This window comes from Macrobrachium rosenbergii, chromosome 54 (assembly GCF_040412425.1).
Source record: "Macrobrachium rosenbergii isolate ZJJX-2024 chromosome 54, ASM4041242v1, whole genome shotgun sequence".
Classification (NCBI taxonomy): domain Eukaryota; kingdom Metazoa; phylum Arthropoda; class Malacostraca; order Decapoda; family Palaemonidae; genus Macrobrachium; species Macrobrachium rosenbergii.
Window position 1 is genome coordinate 42,421,348 of NC_089794.1, and position 23,995 is coordinate 42,445,342.

The 23,995-nt window shown below is 39.9% G+C and overlaps 1 protein-coding gene across 2 annotated transcripts in view; it reads right to left on the reverse strand.

The window, feature by feature from the left end:
- Bap55 (Brahma associated protein 55kD) overlaps positions 1 to 17,469 on the reverse strand; it is a 201,894-nt gene extending 184,425 nt beyond the window's left edge. The window contains exon 1 of one of the 2 annotated variants that reach the window (XM_067098092.1): positions 16,547 to 17,469. The gene's annotated coding sequence lies outside the window, so the exon portion shown is untranslated. The remainder of the gene's footprint in view (positions 1 to 16,546) is intronic. The other variant, XM_067098089.1, reaches the window with a different exon arrangement.
- Between the last annotated feature and the right edge of the window lie 6,526 nt (positions 17,470 to 23,995).

Genomic DNA, 23,995 nt, shown 5'->3' on the forward strand with positions numbered 1-23,995 from the left:
ATGGCTCTCTTTAGAAGGAGAGAGGAGACCAACAAAAGGGCCAAATGTTTCTCCGAGCCTCTTGAGTAGGCCGTCAATACGATGGGAGAAGTGACTAAAGGGGGGGCTTTCCATGAATGGGATGGAGTAGCCCTCCCTCAGAACCTTGACAATCCACTGTTCTACACCTCTGTTACTCCACTTCTCCCAAAACTCGAGAAGTCTGGCTCCCACTTGTGCACGGAGGACTTATTCCTCATTTCTTGGGTAAGGACTTGACTGAGCTCCTCTTGATGGTTCTGGCCAAGAAGCGGACATTGGAGCGGGTCCTAGACTATGACTTGGACTTACTCCCACAAAAGGGATGCTGCTGGAGAGGAGAGGCTGTCTTAGGAACAAATGCAGATGAATCCTTGGGGCGTTTGGAAGAACGTGCCAAAAGATCCTGAGTCGACTTCTTTTGGAGGTCCAACTTCTGGGTCTGAGTGACTCCTTTAGTGGTAAAGGAGCACTATAATTCTCTTTTCTTCAAAACCCCCAGAGAGAAAAGAGTTGCAAGTTCAACAGAGACATCCCTGATGGCCTTGTCTGCACAAGAAAGGACTCCTAGCCAGCTGGAGGCAAAGTCTCCTACTAAATCATTGCAATCTTCAATCTTCTTGGCTAGTGCTCCCACCATCCAGTCCAAGAAACTGAAAACTTCAAACACCTTGAACAGGTCCTTGACAAGGTGGTCAAGTTCTGCCAATAAAAACAATTTTCACCGACGAAAACACAGAGCATTGGGAAGAGTCAATGAGGCCGGAGAAGTCCCCTTGAGAGGAGGCAGCGAGTCCCAAAGAAGGAGCTTTCCCAGTGGCATAGGAAAGATACCTCCTACAGACTAAGCGCAAGAGAGGAAAGGTGAAGAAAGCCATACCTTGGTCCCTCTTAGCAGAAAGCCAATCTTCAATCTCCTGAAGTGCCTTCCTAGAAGACAAGGAAAGAACCACTGTGGGGAGCCTAGACCTGTCATCTGGGTGGCTCCTCATCAGGAAGGTTGAATCAGGTGTGACCAGGACAGCTGGTGCAAAAATAGGTAGGAAAGCTTGACAGCAAATATTGAAGGAGAGCTGCACAGGCTAGGAGACCCACAGTCAGAAGCAGGCGCTTGGCACTCCAAGCAGGAGACTATTACTGAAGAGTTGGAGCCGGGTGCTTGGGAGCTGGTGTCAGGCGATCAGGAGGTTGCGCCGAGCGTTCAGGGGGAGCTGGGCGCTTGGATGATAACAAAAGGGTCCTCAGAGGGTTCACTGGGCACTTGGGGGCCAAGTAAGTGCGCTCAGTAGAGAAGGCCTTGGGGTGTCCCATGCACGGAGTGGATATCAGACTGAGGCAGAGACACAGGGATCCATAGCGAAACCGCAGGAAGGCTGTGGGCTGAGATTTGCTTCCTTATACCACTTGACAGGCTGCGGAGAACGGCATGCAACATCATGTGCATGCCTCTTCAAGGGGAGAGACGCATCAAGACAACGATTGCGGCGCCTCCTGTCAGTGCCGGAATCCTCAGAACTGGACGATAACTGGTGCACATCCATCAAGACACCTTTCCAGTGACTGTCTGCCGATAACTGGGAACGCACAACAGGCTCGACTGAGGGGGTAGCAAACCATGGGCAAACCCTACTGGCCTCCCTTGAACTTCTGGTATGTCTTCTCCTGGGTTCAGGGGAGCAGGACAGGGACCTTCATCTATGAGAACCAGCGGGATGAGAGCCACCTCCTCCACTTGCACAACACTGTCACCTCTCAAGACGCTTTTCCAGTGGCTGTCTGCCGATACCTAGGAACACAAAACAGGTTTGACCGAGGGGGGGTTGGGGCGCACCGGCCTCCCTTGGATTTTTGGTATGTCTTCTACCAGGTTCAGGGGAGCAGGACAGTGACCTTCATCTAAGAGAACCGGCGGGACAAGTAGCCACTTCCTCCACTTCACTATATTCACTACTATTAAATTTCTTGTTAAACCTAGACTCGAGACTGGCAATGGCAAGGGTTGGAAGAAAGGGAGCAAGGCACAGGAATACAGGTGGAATAAAAGTAGGAGGGCTAGTAGCAGGAGAAAAACTGGGAAGGGGAAAGAAGGAATAGAAGGGCTACCTTCTAACCTAGGCTTAGGTATAGGTTCTAAGCTAAGTGAAGCATTATCTTGGCTCTAGAGGCCACAATCTTTTTCCTATCTCTTTCTAACTTTATCTGCTAAGTCATTTCCAGTGCTCCCGTTAGTGGGCAGGGCTTGTCCCTAACTAAACAATTGACATGCTACCGCAATTTTTTACATAAAAGGCTCCTGTGCGAGTTTATAGAGCTGAACGTTGCAAAGATCTCATTAACCATAAAAAAAAAACACTGACAACAACGACCCCCTGACAGAAACACAATCTCTTCTAAAATATACTAGCAAATTTTTTTAAAAGCTGATATCAACTTAAATAATTATGGCGCTTCCTGAAGAGACATTGCATTGTAGTAACAATACAATTGGCAGTGTTGTATCACAATTATTTTTTTCAAAATTTATGAAAAGTGAGCCACAAGGTTTCATGACATTCACTCTGAGTTCTTTAATGCTGTCACAACATCAACACTACAAAACTACCGAGACTGTAAAGAAGTTTACAGAATAAGCTTGCGTTGTGAGATGTGAATCTCCAGGCCTTGTTCGAATCATGGATGGAAGAGAACAATTAGGTCAGGATTATGTGCATTAGAACATAAAAATATTATCTCAAAATTGCTATCTAATTTCCTTCAAGGCAAAGGCCATAAACTTGACTGTCTTTTGTTATAACTGAGAAGTGTTAACATGAAACAGTAAACTCTATTGATCCCAAGGAGCCATCGTCCTCATATAGAGCCACCAGACAACTGCTACATCAAAATAACTGGCATAAAATTTTGGAAATTTATAATCATCTCCATGAGAGATCATACCAGCACTGTGATTTACATGGAAATACAAAGGCCTGAAAATAAATGCTTAACTTCTCAATTTCTTTGTATTTCTGGATGCGGGAATGAAATTAATTTCTTTCTAACTCGGAGAATCAAACTCGTATTGGGAGAGAAGTACAAAGAGTGCTTACAAACTACAGTACACCACAGTGAAAGATGTATCCGATCAAGTCTCATTTGACTGCTATTTTTGTGACAAAGCTGCTAGCTGACACCTTTATCTATCTGCATGCATTTAAGAGTGGGTCTTTTATTGCCACCTCTGGTGTTTGCAACAAGATTACAATTTCACCAAAAATAAGTGCTTATGATGGCCTGAGAACTACTAATTACAGTACTATGTTAAAGCTAAGTACCAAGTCTTTCTATCATTGTAAGGCAATAAAATCTTATTTTCAATGAAAGATAACAAAATTCCCTTAATGCCTAAACCATACAAGCAAAAGAGAAGCAACAAACTAATCTGTACACATAATTATAAAATGAAAGAAATATCCTAGAATAATTTTTTTTTTCATTTCAGGAGGCAGTACACGATCGAGATGACCAGCCCCTGTCTATTACTCATCTACAGGGTCCCTTTCTTATCATGATATTTTTGTTTTTATTTTCTATCTTCATCTTCTTCCTTGAGTGCATTTTTACATAATCAATGACGAGCCTTTTCCATTTACTCTAGGAAACTATTTCAAATGAATACAATATAAGAAAATTCTTAACCAAAAGGGTTCTGTGGTTTCTGTAAAGACACTCGTCTTCCTCGTAGCATTACCCAAAGATGGATTTCAATTAAAGTAAAAAATCAAGTGCATACAAGCACAAAAGAAATGTGTAAGTATGTATGTATGTATGAATGTAGTACTGTATGTGTGTACGTATATACTTTTATGAACAAACAATGAAAGTTTTCCTGGTGGTACATGGTGAAGCAAATTTTCAAACCATTTTTGGTTAATGAAAATATTTATGAAAGAAGCTATCATTAGCATTTACATTACAGTATTCCAATGGCATTCTGTAGATGATCTTGTTCAGTAACCTAGTATGGCACAGTATTATTCTAGGAATACTGTACTGTATCTATAGAGAAGTAATAAAATTGAAAAAGAATTACATTTCTTGATAAAATGTATCACAATTTTGTGAAGACTACAGGTCACCTACATTTTGGGTGGCAGTACTGTACTTATTATTCATAGCCTACTCTACCTTACCTTACTGTAAGCATCATTACCCATCACCACTACCAACATGAGGACTTCAACTAGGACCCTCACCACCAATTGGTACCTAAAATACAGTCACCATAAAAAAAATCCTTGAAGCATTTGGAGCAACAAAATCAGCGAAGTCTACAGCTTTTTAGAGAGATTTGACATACATAAAACTACTGTATCAGAATATTTATCTTAAAGCAAATTTTTACAGCCTCAACTGACACTCTTGAGAGTTTGAAATTTTACAAGTTGCCCATAACTTAATTCAGCCTATAAAACCAAACGTACCTAATAGTTTTTCTTGTATTTTGGATTATTTTTATATTCTTTTCCATCGGAAATGCTACATTAATTTATTTAGCCATCTCCCAATAAAAATAAAAATTTTGGGGGTGGGACCCTCCGAGAAAATAAGGGTTTCTGGTGTGGGGAAAAACAAAATCAAGTCAATGAAATATTGGAAACATGATTATAAAAACAAATCCTTAACTATGGCACCAGATTTTACCTAGATTGGGCAGGCTTTGTCCCTCATGGACCCATCCTTCAATTTAAGCACCAGATTTTACCTAGATTGGGCAGGCTTTGTCCCTCATGGACCCATTCTTCAATTTAAACAATCTTGTCTTATTTAAAAAGTTTTAAGGCCAGTAGTCATCAGCCTGTCACTAACAGCCTCATTACTTAAGGGAAAAATAATGTAGGCTATTCATCAAGGTAAAACTGGTTCATGAATATGTCTTTTAAAATCACAGGGGCAGCTACCAGGCATAGAGACTTAGTCAGATCCTTCATCTTCTCCTTTCTTCTGTAACCCAGAAACTCCTACTCCACCTTAATGAGTCTTGAGAGGGCATAACTAACAAGAGGGATCAGCACAGAGGCCATCCCAAAAGACTTATTTTTCATATGACATTACTTGAACACTGATTTTAATTAAGTTCACTGCTAAATAATTTGAATTTATGGGTTTTGACTTCAACCTGAGAATAACTTCATTTGCTTAAAAAAAGAGGAAAGGAAACGGGTACAATTATACTTACTATATTTAAAAAGAGGAAACAGGGATGTTTGTACAAGACTGTGCCAAAATGCCAAAAGGTCAATTTTATAATAAAATAAAGTAATTACATAGCTATTAGTTTCTTTTAACCGGCAGCTTAAAATTTGGAAATTGCGGGTCACTCTAATTTGTTTTGGTTATGGCAACGTGCCCCACCCACTTTCGGGTGTAAGGGAAGGTACAACACAGCAAAGAGCTTCAATTTGTTTATGCCCTTATGTCCAAGTGAGGGGAGGCAGGTGGGCTCCGTTCATGTAATTACTGGGTAAGTATATATAAAATGTTAAATTATTATAAAAATGTCATTTTTATATAAGTAACTTACCCAGTAATTACATAGCTGATTCCCACATTGAATGGAGGTAGGAATGTTGGACATATCTACCCCAAAACATTATTATTAGTAATGAGTTTGAGAATAGAAATTTGCTAACATTGAATCAATGCTGTTGAACCTTACCTGATAAAGAGAGCTGCTACAGGTAGATATGCCTCTGGTCAGCACTCATCTTATCCAGTGGAGGCGAGGCAGTAAAGCCTGGAGGGCCTACTACTACAGTGGGTGCTTTGTAGCGATGGACTAATTTCCGAGGCCTAGCAAACTACAAGAAGATGCCCCTGCTCAGGGCACAGTACCACACAAAATAACCAGAGTAAATAGTCACCATAACCACGAAAAACCAAATTAAAAACACCAATACCCAACCATAAAAACCAAAAGACTGGAGGGTACTCCAAGCACATAGTACTCCCATGCTCTCCAAAAACCTAACACCCTAAGCACGGCAAAGAGATTAAAGAAAGGGCATTGCTTTTTATGTTTCTTCACCCAACACCACGCCAGCCGCGCAAAACGGACCCAAGGTATTGCACTGATCATTAAGTAGTCTTGATATCCCTTAAATGCAATGCAAACACCAACTTGCACTTCCAAAACGTCACTTGCACAATTGACCTGAGCAATAAATTGCGCTTAAACGCCAAAGACATAGCGATCGCTACTATCTAATGGGGTTTTACCTTGTAAGCAGAGAGAGAGAGTCTCAAGCTCTTGATCGTAAAAGAATAAGCCACGGATTCGATGGCGATTCGTTCTTAGCCAAAAAGTCTAGGGAAAAGGAGCAAACTGCATTCCCATGAGAAAATCCGATGTTTCTGTCTAAAGCATGGATTTCACTGGATCTCTTGGTGGTGGCCAAAGCGACCAGAAAAAGAGTTTTCCTGGTTAGATCCCTTAAAGAGATGGATTGCATGGGCTCAAAACGTGAACTGGACAGCCACTTAAGTACCACGTCTAAGTTCCAGGACAGCAAAGGTTTTTCTTTAAGCTTTGCGGTATCAAAGGACTTAATAAGGTCAGACAAATCCTGGTTAGATGATAAGTCCATTCCTTTATGGCAGAAAACTGAGCTAAGCATAACTCTATAGCCTTTAATGGTAGAGGTGGAAAGTCCTTTAGTGGAGCATAGGAACAGAAGAAAGTCCGCTATTTCTGCTACAGAGGTAACAGAAGAGGACACGTTATTTTGTCTGTACCAGGACCTGAAAATGGACCATTTAGCCTGGTAGACATTATCTGATGTCTGTCTTCTACACTTCGCAATTGTGTTTGCAGCCACTCTTGAAAAGCCCTTCTTTCGGAGCAGTCGCCTAACAGTTTGAATCCTGTTACGGCCAGAGAAGACAGGTTTTGGTGGAACCGACAGAAGTGAGGTTGCCTGAGAAGTTGTTGCTTCTGTGGCAGCAGTCTCGGGAAGTCCGCAAGAAATTCTAGTAGATCTGGGAACCACTCTTTTGCTGGCCAGAAGGGGGCTATCAAGATCATGGACAGGTTTTGATGAGACCGGAATTTGTTGATGACTTGTCTCACTAAACTGAATGGGGGAAAGGCATACAGATCTTTGTTCGACCAATCCTAAAACATTGCATCAGTCGCCCATGCCAAGGGATCTGGTACTGGTGAGCAGAAGAGAGGAAGTCAGTGGTTCCTGGAGGACATGAACAAATCTATCATGGGTTTACCCCAGAGCTTCCACAGATCCAGACAAACCAACAGGGGTCTAATGTCCACTCTGTGGGAAGGATCTGTCTTTGACGGCTCAACTTGTCCGCCAGAAAGTTGAGTCTCCCCTGGATAAAACGTGCTGTCACTTGAGTGTTGTTCTGGTGTAACCAAAGAAGAAGACCCCTTGCTGCTTCGTATGGGAGAAAGAGTGGGTTCCTCCTTGTTTCTTGATGTACGCCAGTGCCGTCTGAATGCACTGCTACTGTCCTCCCCAAAATTTCTGACATGAAGCACAGTAGGCCCAGAAATATTGCCTGTAACTCTTTCACACTGATGTGCCAGTTTTGCTGTTCCTGAGACCAGGTCCCTGACACTTCTTTTAACCCCAACCTAGGTTCGACATGTCTGAAAAGAACTCTAGGCTGGGGTTCAGAGGTTGAAGAGATTTCCCTTCTGATAATCTCTTCCTGGAATTCCACCAATGAAGGTCCTCCTTGATTTCTACCGTTATCGGGAACACAAACGAGTCTGGAAACTTTTTCCTGTTCCAGCTGGCTCTGATGAAGAACTGGAGAGGTCTCAGGTGAAGTCTTCCCAGAGTGACAAATTGTTCCACGGATGAGAGGGTGCCTAGAAGACTCATCCACTGACTGGATGAGCAAAAGTTTAGATCTAGAAATTTTTCTACTGTCTGGAGACATTTTTCTGTTCTCTCTGGGACTGGGAAAACCCGAAAATCCCGAGAGTTATTAGTCATTCCTAAATAAGGAATCTCCTGAGAAGACGTCAGGAGAGACTTGTCCCGACTGATAAGAAGGCCCAATTCTTGGACCAAGAGAAGATTCATGCAAATGTCCTCTGTACAATGAGCTTTCGAGTGGGAACGTAGTAGCCAGTCATCTAGATATAGGGAGATCTTTATTCCTTTCACATAAAGCCATTTCGCTAGGGGAGCCAATACCCTGGTAAACACTTGCGGCGCTGTCGAGACACTGAAGCACAGAGCCCGAAACTGGAACACCTTGTTCTGAAACACAAACCTGAGATACTTTCTCGAATTCAGATGCACTGGAATGTGAAAGTGCACGTCCTGCACATCAATGGATGCCATCCATTCTCCCTGGCGAATGGATGCAAGGACAGACTGGTTTGTTTCCATTTTGAATGTTGTCTTTTTGACAAAGACATTTAGAGCACTTACGTCCAGAACAGGTCTCCAACCCCCCGATGACTTGGGCACTACAAAAAGACGGTTGTAGAATCCCGGAGAATGAATGTCCTCTACTACCTCTATAGCTTCTTTCTGAACAAGGGACTCGACCTCTAGGAAGAGAACAGCAAATCTCTCTGAGCCTGGAGAGTAAGCTGGCAATTCGACAGGCTTGTGGATTAGAGGAGGTTTTCTCAAAAAGGGAATAGTGTAGCCCTCCTTCTGGACAGACACTATCCAAGATTCCGCTCCCTTTTGTTCCCACCGTTCCCAAAAGCGGAGGAGCCGCGCTCCTACCCGAGACGGAGGACTATGGTTTCATTTCTTGGAATAAGAGTTGGAGGAGGACTTCTTGATGGAATGCTGTGGGAAATGGGTAAGTTTATGATCTTGACCTAGCCTGAAATCTAGAACGGGAGCTCCGAAAGGGAGTAGGTTGCAGCGGAGACGACGATCTGGGAGGAAGAGTCAAAGAATCCTTGGGGCGTCTTGTAGATTGGGAGAGCAGGTTCTGAGTGTTCTTCTTCTGTAGGTCAGAGGCAATGTCCAGAACTATAGCCTGTGGAAAAAGATACATATTGTTCAAGGGGGAGAATAGGAGGGTCAATCTCTGAGACGGAGTGACGCCTTTTGACGTAAAAGAACACCAAAGCTCTCTTTTCTTAAGTACTCCCATGGCATACAGACTAGCTAACTCCTGCATACTATCGCGAATGCCCCTGTCAATACAGGAAAGAACTAAGAGAACCAACGAGATTTCTTGAGGTAACAAGAAGCATTCTCTAAGTTTGCACGCCAGAGCACCTACAGCCCAGTCTAGGAAGCTCATCACTTCGAACACCTTAAAAATATTCTTGAGAAGGTGTGCAAGTTCCGAGGCTGAAAACATAATTTTGGCTGAGGAGAATGCTGATCCCCTAGCCGAGTCAATATGGCTGGAGAAGTCTCCCTGAGAGGAGGCAGAGATTCCCAGGGAAGGAGCTTCTCTGGTCATATAAAACCTGTAGCTCAATCTAGATAACTTGGAAGGTGGGAAACAAAAAACTGCTTTGCCTTGTTCCCTCTTCTCAGAAAACCACCCTTCTACTTCATCTAGTGCCTTCTTTGCTGAAGAGGAAAGAACCAATTTTGGAAATTTCGAAGAACCGACTGAAGGGGCTTCCATAAAGAAAGTCGAAGCCGGAAAGGAGGGAATAGCTGGCGAAAAGAAACTTTGATAAGTCGCTAGCAGGAAACTTAACAATGCAGAGTATGCCGACAAAGGAGCATCTTGCTCTGGAACAACCTCTTCTTCAGGAAAGACAGGAGAAAGCGATAAGTATGCTGTCGTCTGAGCTGTAGGAGGAGCCTTCTGAAACAAACTGGGAATATTATCCAGTAAGCAGTGGAGGAGCGAGTGCCAATGGGCGCTTGGGGGGTCCTGTAGAGATGGGAGCCAGTAGCGAAACTTGTTGGTGAACGGGCGCCAGTGGGCGCTCAACTGCAAACGGGAGTTTGGGCGCTTCAATGCTAGTTGCTGGTTCTGAATGTAGAGATGAAGGTGCTGGGTGCGCAACTCCTGATGCAGTAGCTCCTTTATTCAACGACGAATGTCTCCGCGGCACAAGGTGCTTAGGCGCCAATTTACGACTGTCATCAGAAGAAGCAGAAGAGAATTGTTCCGGGGTATCCCAGTGACTACACAATGGGCGCGCTGAATCGTTCCCCTTCTTACAAGGAACAGGGGAAGAAATCTCAAATTCCACTGCACGCCTTTTCAGCGGGCATTGCTTGTCCACATAGCGCCGTACATGCCTGGAACTAAAATCTTCGGAGCTGGAGGACATACAGTGAGCACTCACTTGAAGGCCTTTCCAATGAGGAGGCAACTGCTCGGGGGCAGACCCCACCAACCTCCCTTAGGCTGCCAGTTTGACTCCTCCCAGGTGCTGGGGAGTGTCAGGGACCTTGGCCTAGGAGAATCAGCGGGCTGAACAGCCACCTCCTCCACTACCACTGCACTTGCACTGGGTGCCACAGGGCGCTTTGACTCACTTTTATCCTTAAGCACTTTCACCGATGACGCAAATTTAGTGATCAATTGCACAATCAATTCAAAGTGAGTGTCGATTTTTGACTCCAGACTGGCGATGGTGTTGGGGTCGGAAATGTGACAGCCACGTAAAGGAGAGGGTTGCACAGGTGGAGGAGATGGAATGGGATCGGGAGAAATTACAGGTGCAATTGCATCCGACTTAGCAGATGAATCCTGACTAGCTAAAGCTTTACTAGATTCCCTAGGAATAGCTTTCCTCTTCCTGTCTTTAGTTAGTTTCTTCAGATGTGAATCTAAAGTCTTCCACTTCTTTAAATCCCAGTCACTGCACTCCTCACAATGAATATCCACTGAACATGTTTGTCCCCTACATTGAAAACAAATAGTGTGAGTCGTAAGATTCTTTAGTCAATCTTGTATTGCAGCCATTGCTACATTATCTAATACTAGAACTACTAGTGTCAGACATCCTGGAAAATTCTAATACAAGCCCAAAAAACGGGGCAAAGAGTCGTAACCCAACGACCAAAACTCGCCTAACACTATCTTAATTATGCTGAAAGGCTACGAAAATAAATACTTCACCAATCGAAGACAGAGCAAACAACCAGCAAAGCATAAATTTCAAAATTCAAGCTGCTGCAAACCACAGTCCTTCAACCACAGCCAGCAGAAACAAATTGAAGCTCTTTGCTATGTTGTACCTTCTCTTACACCTGAAAGTGGACGGGGCACGTCACCATAACCTAAACAAATTAGCGTGACCCACAATTTCAAAATTTTAAGCAGCCTGTTAAAAGCAACTAATAGCTATGTAACTGCTGAGTAAGTTATTCATATAAAATTCATGTTTACTAAATAAGCATCACTGAACGTGTTTCTGTTGGTGTGGCAGTCATTCAGTATGAATGATTTTAAAATCTTCATGAAGGAGTGGATTTTTCAAAGGCACTAAAATATCACTCCACAGTCTTTTACTGAACTGTAGACATTTAATTATAGCATCTCAAAAGCTGAGGCCAAAAACATCCTCAGCCTCCCATGATCATCACTTTTTCTAAAATTCAATGTTAGGTCCTATTTTCATTTAATTGTAAATATCCATTTTCATCCATTTAATTTTTGTAAAATCACATTTTACTTGCAACTACTCGGAATCATTACCATTGGTCAGTCCTGTTTTCATCTTCTCAATCTCTTCCACTAATGTTGTACAGCAACAGAGTTACAATCCCTTGTCCTAAGATTCACTGCATATTTGCCACATTATGGATCACCTCTTTAGTGGAGCAAATTCATTCTATGTGACCATACCTTTAACAACAAAAGCATGTTGTTGTGATATATGTCTCTTACATTATATATTTGTCTCCCATTTCAGCTTTGTTTAATCATGATTGTTTTGAATTAAGTCTCTCACAACAGGATCATATTTCACTATGTAATGCCTATTATTCCCACCTGCTGGTTTATTACAAATACTGTACCACGAACCTAGCTCTCAACACTCTCAACATTCTGCATATATTAATTTCCTGCAATCAGGGTGCTAATGTGATCTTCCTTTGACTCATCACTTGGTACATTACATATTATTTTTTGGTCAAAACTTATTCACATTTTCCACAGTTACACTGATAACATTACCAATCATACATGCAGCATCTTCTCTCTCCCCCCCTCAGTATCAAAATTCCTAACTACGTATTTCATTCTCTGTAAATCTGCGGTCAACAATTTGAATTCCTCCAAAACCTCAACCATAATCTGGCACCACAGGTTAGGTTAGGGAAGGCTTGGGGGGAGGGGGCTTGCAAACAAAGGGGAGGCAGGACGTGACACCTCAGTTGGGTTAGAATAATCTGGGGAAGATAAAGTCAAGAAGTATCCCTGAACCTGACCTTGCTTTCAGCAATAATATGTTCAAGGTTGATACTAATTACTGCCCATACATTGGGGGTGCTGCTAAAAGGCACACACTTATTTCTCTTACACCAACCCTTGTACCTGACAGACTTCAGTTTGCAAAACAGTGTACATTAAAAGCAATGTCTTCCACTAATAAATACCTCGCCTCAACAAAACATACTGTTTCGCAAATAACAGTCAATTACAAGGACAGGGATAGAAGGAACAATTGTGCATCCTTTACCCATGCCTCCCAGTCTTAAGGTAAGGAATACTCTGCATACACTGCTATGGGGAAGGGATAGGATATGGCACCCTTGCCAGTTGGAATCTAACATGAAAGGATATTTTGAGATGCATTCCTGAATTTCACACATGATTTATGGTGCCCTTGGTTAGGTTAAGATAGGGGTATGAGGAGCGGGGGGAGTGAACACCCCAATTAGGTATAGTCTAGCACCCTAGGTTACATTAAGGGAGGTTGTTGGGTGGGGGGGAAAGAAGTTACAACCCTGTCACAGGTAAGACCTAGAACTCCAAGTTAGGTTAGGGTGACCTGAGGTAAGTCCAGTTAGGAAGCATCCCTGTAACTGACCTTCTTACATCTTTTACCTTGAGGTTATCATGTGTTTTGTGGTTGATACTAATTTCAGACATGAACTCTGTACTTTTAGATCAGGAGGTGCTGATATAAAGTAATGATAAATTCCTCACCCCTACAAAAGACAGTTTTTCTGAGTTAATTAAAAGGACTGAAATGGAGAAAACTATTGTGTACGTACGGTACAGAATATTCGGTGTGCAATGCTAAGTCAAGAGAATTGAAGTATCTCAATTATGTACAATCCAGCATCCTAGATTAGGTCACCATGAACTAGCCCAATGTCAGTGCTTTGTGGTTGATACGGGATGTAAACAAGAACCATGTATTTTTCCAATGATTTATCTTGAGATTTATGCATTGCAGACCAATTTTTTTTATCAATTTTGACATAAGAAAACCATATTTTTGGTAGTCACTGTAAATATTCAAGGGCTCCCTAGGGCAGATCAACCAATATCAAAGAGCTTTCTCATAATCAGCCTTAGCCAAAATAGTGCCTATTGATACACCCACTTTCCCAACGAAAGGGGCATGGAAATCTGTGGTGGGTGTTTTCTTTCAAAGACCTCAGTAATGGCAGACATGGCAACTTGTGCAACTTGTACACTGTTGCCACATCTATGTGAGAAGGGCAAATGGAAAGACCAAGGCAATTTCTGTAGGTAGGAGAGGCAGCTCTCCTGCCTGGACTATCACTTTGTCAACAGGCACTATTTTGGCCAAAACCAATTATGTGAGAATTCTTTGATATTGGTTGGTTTGTTTTTGGGGCCACTGGTTGGGCCATAGGAGTAACAGAATGAAAAGTGGCTACACTACATAAAATTATGGTCAGAAATGAATAAAACGTGAGAACAGTCAGAAAAATAAATGGTTCATGTATGTGTGAGAAATATAGATCAGATATTTACCATAAATCTAAAAGTAACCAATACCCAATGTCTTTAAGTGATTCAGTACTAAATATGGCATTCTACGTGAACCAGCCTAACCCAAGGGGCTTTGCAACATGTCCCCACCTAACCTGACTCAGAGTGCCATACATCATAAAGTAAAATATAGTGATAAATCCTAATTTAGTGCCTCCAGTCATTACTTGGCCTGCTGGAACCCAAAACCTAATCTGACCTACAGGGCATGCAAATTACTGTACTGCCTGTACAGTATATAGTTACAGGAGCACACACAATTTCCATTAAATAATTTTAAATATTTCTTTCCTTAGGCCTGGGAAGTTAAAAGCTGTGGATAATCTGTATCTTTCCATTGAAAATTCCATTAAAACCAGTTATGGAAAAACTACATGCATACGTTCCCTTCTTCAGCTAAATTAAAGTATGAAAGCCTAATTATTATGACGTCTTTTGTTTACTTGTAATACCAAGCTATTTAGGATGGCTCTTCATATTCTATTATGCTACCTTCTGTCTATTCTTTTTATGACTTCAAGTTACAATACTTATAATCAATGAGAACTGACTTTTTACATGTCTTCATGTCTCAACCAGTGATATGCTTCCTTTTATTTTGTAAGCAAGTGGTGTTGCTTTTACAAATGAAATAACCTCAATTATATGGGACTGTCCCATTTGACTGATGTCTCTGTCCCATTCGACTGATGTTTCTTTAAACTATGCATCACCTGGCAGTATTTCAAGAATTTTTATATGTGGATGCTTATTTTTCCAGTAAGACCCTAGTTATGTATGAACTCATTAATGCGTCAATGCACCAAAATGACTGTATTCAGGCAAGAATGCCAAATTTTGCACAAACATATTATGGAAAAGCAACTTGGCCTGCATAAGATACTTATCAAGTAGGTATAGTAATTAAAAAGTGAAAAATAATTTGCTGTGATTTGACAAATATTACATTTAGCTGTGTCAGAAAGATCTGGTTATCTACTTACATGCTCCATTAGGTATAAGGGCAACAGGGGACCATACTAGGAAACTAGACTTTGTGTGTCTTGTTAGGATTTAGCCTAGTTTCCATTTAGGTTTGGGTGGGGGAGCCTGGGGCTAGCCACCCCCTTTGGGGATACTGACACAGCAGATGATAAATAGACAAGGTATATATGCATCCAACCACCGCTCCTGATTTATGGCCACCAACATAACATCAAGCAGGGGGTGGGCTTCATCCCTGCACTCTGGTAGAGTATGCTATCCTAGGTCAGTTGGTATACATACATGTTCATTTTATAAGTCATAGAACCTTCGGCGAGGTTAAGCTGGGTAAGGGGTGTGCCGGCACAGGGGCCCCAAAAATCATGATGCCTCAGTTAGGTTAAGATGCATTTGTCTTTCCCACATTTTTATTTGCCCCATCCCAGAAACCTTGGTTTCCCATTGTGGCTCCCCAGTGTCCGTTTGTTAACCAAACTGTCCCTGAGCATGTGAATGTCAGATATGTTAAACATCATCCCAAGAGCTATCAGGAACTATATTTCAGTGTACATTCGTTTCTGATCAGGCCTATTGGTTTAAATGTAACCTTTACAGTTTTAGAAACATTCATGTTACAGAAAATATTAACTTTACTTTCATCTAATATTATAGAAAATGGTAAAACTGCAGGGTAACTCCACACAGACTGCCATGTTGTTGTTATGGAATGGTTCCAAGCATACGCAAATCATTAGGGAACCATATGTTCAATAAGGGAATGGCTAAAGATACCTATTATAAAGGGAACTACTCTAGGTAGAACTATAGGGTAGCTCCGCGTCGCCAACAGCACTATAACTTGACTTTTTCTACAGTTTTTTGGTTGCTAATAATGAATTTACCTTTAATTTTTGGCGCTCGAGTGTAATTAACCTGTAATTAACCCATGAAGTCCATCCAACAAGGGTTTCCATACGTGATCTTCACAAGACAGAGCACGGGCACGTCTGTTTCAAACGGTTCATATCATGTCCGCAAGTGCAATAACTTGTTAACATATGGGTACCCAACCGCCCATGGGCCAGTACTAAACACGGCGAAGGGACATTCCATTTGGCCGACAACAAACAGATGCACCGCCAGTATCAGAACCCCTAAAAGTGTAGAAAAAACCAGTTGCAAAGGTAAAAACAGGCATGGAGCTAATATATAAAATTACCCTACTCTAACCTAAAATACCCTAACCTAACCTTACCTAGCAGCTCGTGTTACTTAGCTGGGGAGGTTCCACACCCCAAAGTCCACGGTGAAGGAAATTCCACTTTTAACCAAAAGCTCCCCTCCAGCACTGCGCATGCATGATAGCATTCCAGGATGGCCAGCATATAAAAACATATCAGTTCTGATGTTAATCAAAGATTAAATACAGTCGACCACCAAAAAATAGGAGTAAATTGTTAATAAGCCACCAAAATAGGCTACTAGCCTACAGGACAAGTAAATTTCCAATGTAATACCCAATGTGGAGCAACCCCATTGTAGTTCTACCTAGAAAACATTTACCTTATTTCATCTCTGTAATTATTTCAACACGGATGTTAAATGATGTAGACAACCTCTAAGAAATAACACTCACCACACCTTGGAGAGGATAACTGTTTGGTGTTTGACAGTCACTTTAACTTGACTATAGCATCCTTCCTAGGATATAGTTTATAAACCTGGAGACTTCGCTAACGGCCTTACCATACGCCTATAAGATTTCCATCACTTGGCCATTTGCTTTTCGTTAATGTAGGTTAGGGGAAGGACAATGCCTGGTTGAATCATGATTCGGCTTGCACAATGGCCTAAAATACTTTTAAAACACTGACTCGGTCCACAGTTAAGGCTTTACTCTGGAAAAAAAATGTCTTACTTCTGCTTTGGCAAGGACAGGATCTTCACCGAATGGGCACAAAGGGAACCATCAACGTAAATGTTGCCAATCGACGGAATTTTCGAACAAATAACATAATGTGCTTCGCAGAATGCAAAGTTACAAAGAGATATGATTACAGGAATACAGGCTGCTCTATGAGCAAGAGCTCGTGCTGGCATAAGGCCAGCTTAGTCAACAACAACGAGAGCTCTGAAATATATTAATTTAATTTTTTAAAATTCGACTAGATTTCTATTATAAATAGTTTCATATTTGCGGACGCATATATATATACTGTAATATGGCATGTCAATAAAAGAAGGAGGAACGTTTGAATGAAGCTTTGGACTTGGTAAATACACTGGAGGCTGCCTATATAGTCCTTTGTTTCTTTTGTTCACTAAAAAGATGACAAACATTACGAATAGTACTTTAGGGATTGTAGACCAAATGCATCTTAATGTTTCAAATTATTCGCAGCTTTCACTTCCAAAAGGTGTTAATGGAGTGTTCGGCTCATTGCCAGACGGAAATTTCATAAAAATACTAAACGATGCCACACAATAAATTTATTGTAAGAAACTCTCATACGATACAAAGAAGGCGCACACAAACACTCACCAAAAACTTGATACTTCAAGCTGCTGCACAACACTTCGTGCTACGCACTCCCACACACTAGAAATCTCTTACTTCAGGTTGCAATACAACTGAAACCTCATCTTCAGATTATCATAAAACTGAAACCTCATCTTCAGATTATCATAAAACTGAAACTTCATGCTTCAGTTTGCCACACTAAAGAAACCTCATACCTCAGACTTTAGATTGTCATAGCAAAGAAACCTATTCCTCAGACTTGCACATACTCAGAATCCCATACTTACCTTACCACACAGCAGAAAACTCTTATTTCGTTTTGTTACATAATAGAAATTGAATTGAACTGAATCTAGAATTTAGGCCAAAGGCCAAGTACTGGGACCTATGAGGTCATTCAGCGCTGAAATGGAAACGACAGTAAAAGGTTGGAAAGGTGTAACAGGAGAAAAACCTCGCAATATGAGTCAATTGTTGGGAGAGGGTGGAGAGTAAGATGGAAGAAAGATAATATGAAAGGAGGTACAGTAAAGGGAACGAAAGGGGTTGCAGTTAAGGGCCGAAGACACGCTGTAAAGAACCTTAAGCAATGCCTACAGTGCACCACATGAGGGGCGCTGACGGCACTATCCCCCTAAGGAGAACATAATAGAAATCTCAGTCACTCAAAAGTAACTATATTTGAGAATGCCACCCGCTACAAACCTCGTACAGTTTGGACTGTCATATGCTAGAAACCTTATCTCTTATCCAAGGATTTTAAACAGTAGAGATCTCATGCTGTAGGCTTTCACATCAGAGATCTCATGCCACTGGACGTCTCACGAAACAGCTCTTATGCTAGGGGCGTTCTCATTATATATATATATATATATATATATATATATATATATATATATATATATATATATATATATATATATATATATATGTGTACGTATGAATCAATATACATATAGCCCTATATATAGCCTATACATGGCTTTTCTAAATGTGGTATCCTCTCGAGATATCTTGGGTACCACCATCAGTAAAAGTATTTCAAATTCAGTAGCAGACACTCGAACGAAATTGTTAAAACCTGTTCCATCTATTTTCAATTCAGTCAGAAGCCAGTCAGCATAACACGCTCCTTTTTCTAAAAAAATCTTCACCTATCACTTTTTCTTTCTCTTACCCCCCTCGAGTGCATTAAAACTGCCAAGTAAAATACAGAGGCTACAGTAATGCTCCAATAGGCATCCTTACGACAACTGAGGTCTCGACAGGAAACGTTGTTTGCAAACAGTTTCCAAGCTGTCTGCAAACAGTTTCCAAGAAACTGTTTGTAAACAGTTTGCAAACTTGTTTCCACACAATGTTTCCTAGTGTGGACAGGCTTTTACTCTCCAACAGCCTCTGCTTACAAATCCTGACATCAGGTAATGAAAGGAATCCATCTAATACCCTAATACCGTTTGTGAAGATTTCCTATAGAAAAGCACATCATAACTGGGGAAACCCTTTGCTAAAATTGTCTGGTGAAGTGAGAGGTCTAAAACCTACGGCCTTAAGTTGGATTACAACTATGTTGATAAAAAAAAATCATCCAAAAGCTGGCTCTTAAAAATGAAACCCTGGTCCTCAAAAAAGACAAAGCAGTCAGTTTGTCTTGACTCACTGTAGGCAAATTCTTTAAATGGTGGCACCTTAACCCAAAGTCAGGAATCTACGAACAGTTATATTTATTTTTATAAGTGAAAAGTTCTAGGGACATCAAATGCGAAAAGACTGAAGCGTGAGACACGCACACACACACACACACACACACACACACACACACACACACACACACACATATATATATATATATATATATATATATATATATATATATATATACAGTATATAGTATATATATATATATATATATATATATATATATATATATATATATATATATATATATATATATATATATATATATATACATATATATATATATATATATATATATATATATATATATATATTTATATATATATATATATATATATATATATATATATATATATATATATATATATATCAGTATGTTAGCTAACTTGCAAAATTGAAAAGATCCTCTTCCAGAACCAGTTTATCTACATTTGGTATCGTGAGACACTCATTCATCAAAGAAATGATCCAACACTAATATGTAGAAGGCGGTGTCTATGCTTTATTTATAAAACCATGAAATGACAAGATGAGGTTAACTATTGGTCACTGGGTTGTCAGTGATGGGTATATCATTTATTTTTATTTCACTATTCTTTACTAAATTTTACGAATTGTCATTAGCATGCATTATATATTTACTGAAGTGAATGATCATACTATGATTCATTCTACATATGCTTAATCTGAAGTAATACTGTTTGCAAATATGTTAATTTTCCTTGAAAAGTAAGAAACAGGTAAAAAAGAGCGTGGCATAAGTGTTTGCATTTTTATGACAGAATGCTTTTATAGGAAAGGGCTTGGAAATCTATGATATTAGGTGGTACTGAGAAATGCTCCGCCTGGTTTCAGATCTTGTAAGATAGTTTGTGTGGGAAATTAAAATGCTGGAAAAAGAGAACACATTTTCAAGCTGCTAAGAGTATTAGATTGTCGTCCTGTACCTTACAACTCCTTTTGCTTTTCCATTGGTATATTCAGTTTTCGTAAATAAAATGCAATTAAGAAGTTTCAAATCCCCATTCCTCATACGGTCTTTAGCTCAAAGAATATACAATATACGTATATTAGCTACAACTATTATATAATACAAAGTTGCAAAGTCCCTAGAAACACATGTAGCACCTGCAGGGCCGCAGGCATCGCTCATTCTTTGAAAGTCAGCCAGCGTGGCTAAGCTTCATGTAGCAAGATGAATGCTTAATTAGGGAGATTCTTTACTCTCTGCTTTAAGGTCTCAGATCATGCATGATAAAAAATCGGATAAAGAACATAATGAGGTCATCATGTATTCGTCCATTGTTTGTTTAAAATCATGGGTATTTGAAGATCAACTTGAGCATTGCAACTGATCACAGACAACTAAAAAGCTCTTGCTTGAAAAAGATTAATCACTAGCTTCTTAATCTAATAAGAGCTGGATAGCCAGAAGCTGAAATAGACTTTTGTCCCTGTCTCTGCTCATGGCTATACCCCGGACTTTATACTTGTAGGCTCCCATGGTTGTACTCGTCATGAGATGGATGTGCCAAAGTCTGATCAGTGGTAACGTGGTCGTGGTGGATAGACACGGTTGGACTGATAAAAGAAAATAAGATGAAAAATAGTGTATAGCAACAATAACTGTTGTTATGTACTATGACTTCTCTAAACTGCAGGTAAAGTGACTGCCTTTGTGAAGTCCATGTCTCCATGAAAAGGTAGTCACAAAAGGCAAGGAGTACGTACAGCTGGTGCAACTTCTTCAGCCTCCTTCAAGGTATAAGTGTTATTAATGAGGTGATATTTATGGTAAAATCAGAAGAAAGAATGAATCCCATAATGGCCAGCCAGCATAGCATATAAGAAAGTAGAAGGAACTTACATAAAGTTGAGAGATAACATCTACTGTAAGTGACGTCCAGATGACAAAACTGGTCTAGTCAACTGATATGAAGTGAGACAGTGACCCCGCTGCCAGCTAATAAGCCCCACAGATAGACATCCAAAAGAGAAAACAAGCACAGATGAATGAATGCCCACTTTCTGAAAAATAACAGGATGTGAAACATAAGGTTATAAAAACAGGATGACAGAGATGTATGCATTTTTGAAGTATGAGCCAACAGGATGGAGAAAATAGCAGCATTATGGAACCTAATCATGCAAGCTCGTGCACTTGGTTCATTGTTTGATTATGAGGTAATGAAATGAAACAAAGATTTAAAATATCAAAATAAAGAAAGACTACAATGTTTACATGAGATGGAACCAGTAAGTAGGCCTACATATACACAAAAAAAAAATAGAAATAAATTAATAAAATTAAGATAGTGAACCATCACCTCTCAAGAAAGTTACATTCACTTTTATATTCAACAAGCAACTACAGTATAAAAATATAATTGACAATGAAAGTGTTCATGGAAGCATAAGCTACTTATTTGAGTAGGACAGCAGCATAACTTACCCTACAATTCTAATATATGCCGATGCTCTATAAGAACTACAAATACCTCAGTTAACTAAAAACAACACATTAACATAAAAAATTAATATCTTCTGCATGAAGCCACGTTGCAAAAATTAATTCCCTCTTCCTTGGTCCACAGGCTAACAGCCCTTTAATTTTCACTGAAATCTAACTGCAATTTTTGCGAGATATCTTTTAGGAAAACACAGCTGGATAGCTCATCAAAAAATGAGCATCAGTTGAATTCCAAAGAAAGATAATATCGTACAGAGAAACAAAGATACAAAAGAGAAAAGAAACTAGAAAAACCTCTTTTGCTTTCCTGTGGTTCTGGGAAGTGTAATCTGTATCAATGCCAAAGAAATAGCAGAGAAAAAATATCCAAGACTAAAGTCTCAGGAGACAGAGGGTCAGAGAGAGTCGTGGTGTTGAAGAAACGTGAATTTGGTGTGAGATTAGGTCTGTTAAGACAGTAGTACAGTACATTATTTGTGTACGTCATGACTATTAAAGCTAAATGAAGGCATTCAGACAGATAAATACACAGTCCATGCCAAACTTTTAACAGACATAAAAATAATAAAGCTCCAGTCGGGATATCTGCAGTACAGTAAGACTAGCAAAAATACGGTGAGCTGGTTTGATAACCTCAGAAGTGTTCATTAATCTGGATGGGTGTATGGTATTCAGGACTGAAACCCTAACACTGGACAGGGATGCCATTCAGAACTGTTCATTCATCTGAAATGAATGACTCTCTTAGTAAATTATAAGTACAACCTGTGCTGTATGCAAAAATTGTTTGGACACGGGTCAAGAAAACTTTGGTCACTTGGACAGCATATCCAAAAGCGATGTACAGAATTACTGTTTATATCTAATTTATTAATAACTGGTGGAAAAAGAAGGGAGACTGAAACCTAAACAAAACCTAACTAAAAAGGGGAATCAGAGGCTGCAAACCTTTACTAAGACAGCTGTAATTTGATCAGTAATGTTTAAACATTTTCAATACAGATGTCCTTCACATATTTGGCGAAATTTATCTTATTTCAAGATTCTGATATTGTTGGATGCATGTTAACATCTATTGTTGTAATACTAACCATATTACTACAACTCACCATGACCACAAACATATGGGTGTTTTTTTAACAATGTTTAGAGAATGGACCAAAAGGATTTGATGATATTTGGCAGAAATATTCACTGGGTGACTCCCATCAGGTAATAAAGTTTTGATGAGTAAGTGGCAAAAGATCACCAAGTTTTCATCTTTTCCCACCAAAAGGGAATGATTTGGATGTTTTCTCTGAGCTTTATCAAAATCCCTTCCTTAATCTTCAAATTCTGTAATCCAGCTAACTGACTGGCAGATAAATCAGTACTAAATCTAAACAACCTTGCAAACTCCAGAGGGGATCATACTGGGTTTGTTTTAGACTAAAATGGCAAGAGTCCTTGTGTACTGTGTAATAAAATTGTTGCTTTTTTTTTTATCTATGTACCATTTACAGCAATGATCAGAGTTAGATTTTGTATCTTTTTTGCCATGTATTTTCAGAATAACTATTACTTTCTACAAATGAGTTTACTAGCAAAGCTTTTTTTAGGGGTACAGTATCTTATAGCTCATAATTCAAACAGTATATTTTTGTTTCAGTCCCCTAAAATGTTTCATTTTATCTTATACATCACATCAATTTATTCTTAACGGCAATATCTCACATAGTACTTAGGAAGTTAATGACAAAGGGTTTTATGTCAAGTAAGACTGATAAAACATTACCATAACCTAACCAGTATCAATGATGGTGTTACATCAAGACTTTCCTCCATGGAACTAGGCATGAAATGGGTTCTCCAAACTTTTGTCTTCCATCTGCTTCATTATTAATTTCCTAGGTTTTCCTACTGGTCCTCATCCTTGTGCCTTAACTTCTTTCCCCTTCTCATCACATGGCAAAATTTTTTAAGTGTTTTGGCTCCTGGGCCCCACACCCAAGAACTTCATTATTAATATGATATTCCCAGTTAACTTAACCCACCAGCACTTTGTATAAAAATAAAATTTAGGCCAAAGGCCTAGTACTGGGACCTATGAGGTCATTAAGCGTTGAAACTGAAATTGAGAGTAACAAGGTTTGAAAGGTGTAACAGGAGGAAAACCTCACAGTTGCACTATTAAACAATACTGTTAGAAGGTGGAAAGTAACATGGAAGAAGGGACACTGCAAAGAACACTAAGTACTGTAATATCTAAAGTGCACTTTGTAATCACACTTGTTCAAAACATCCTACAAATTTCTTTGAAAAGTGCCAGAGTCCTGTACAAACCTTTATAAATTTTTGCTTAGTTTACAATTAGGACATCCTTCTTTACTAGTAGTCTAACAGTTTGTTACCACTTC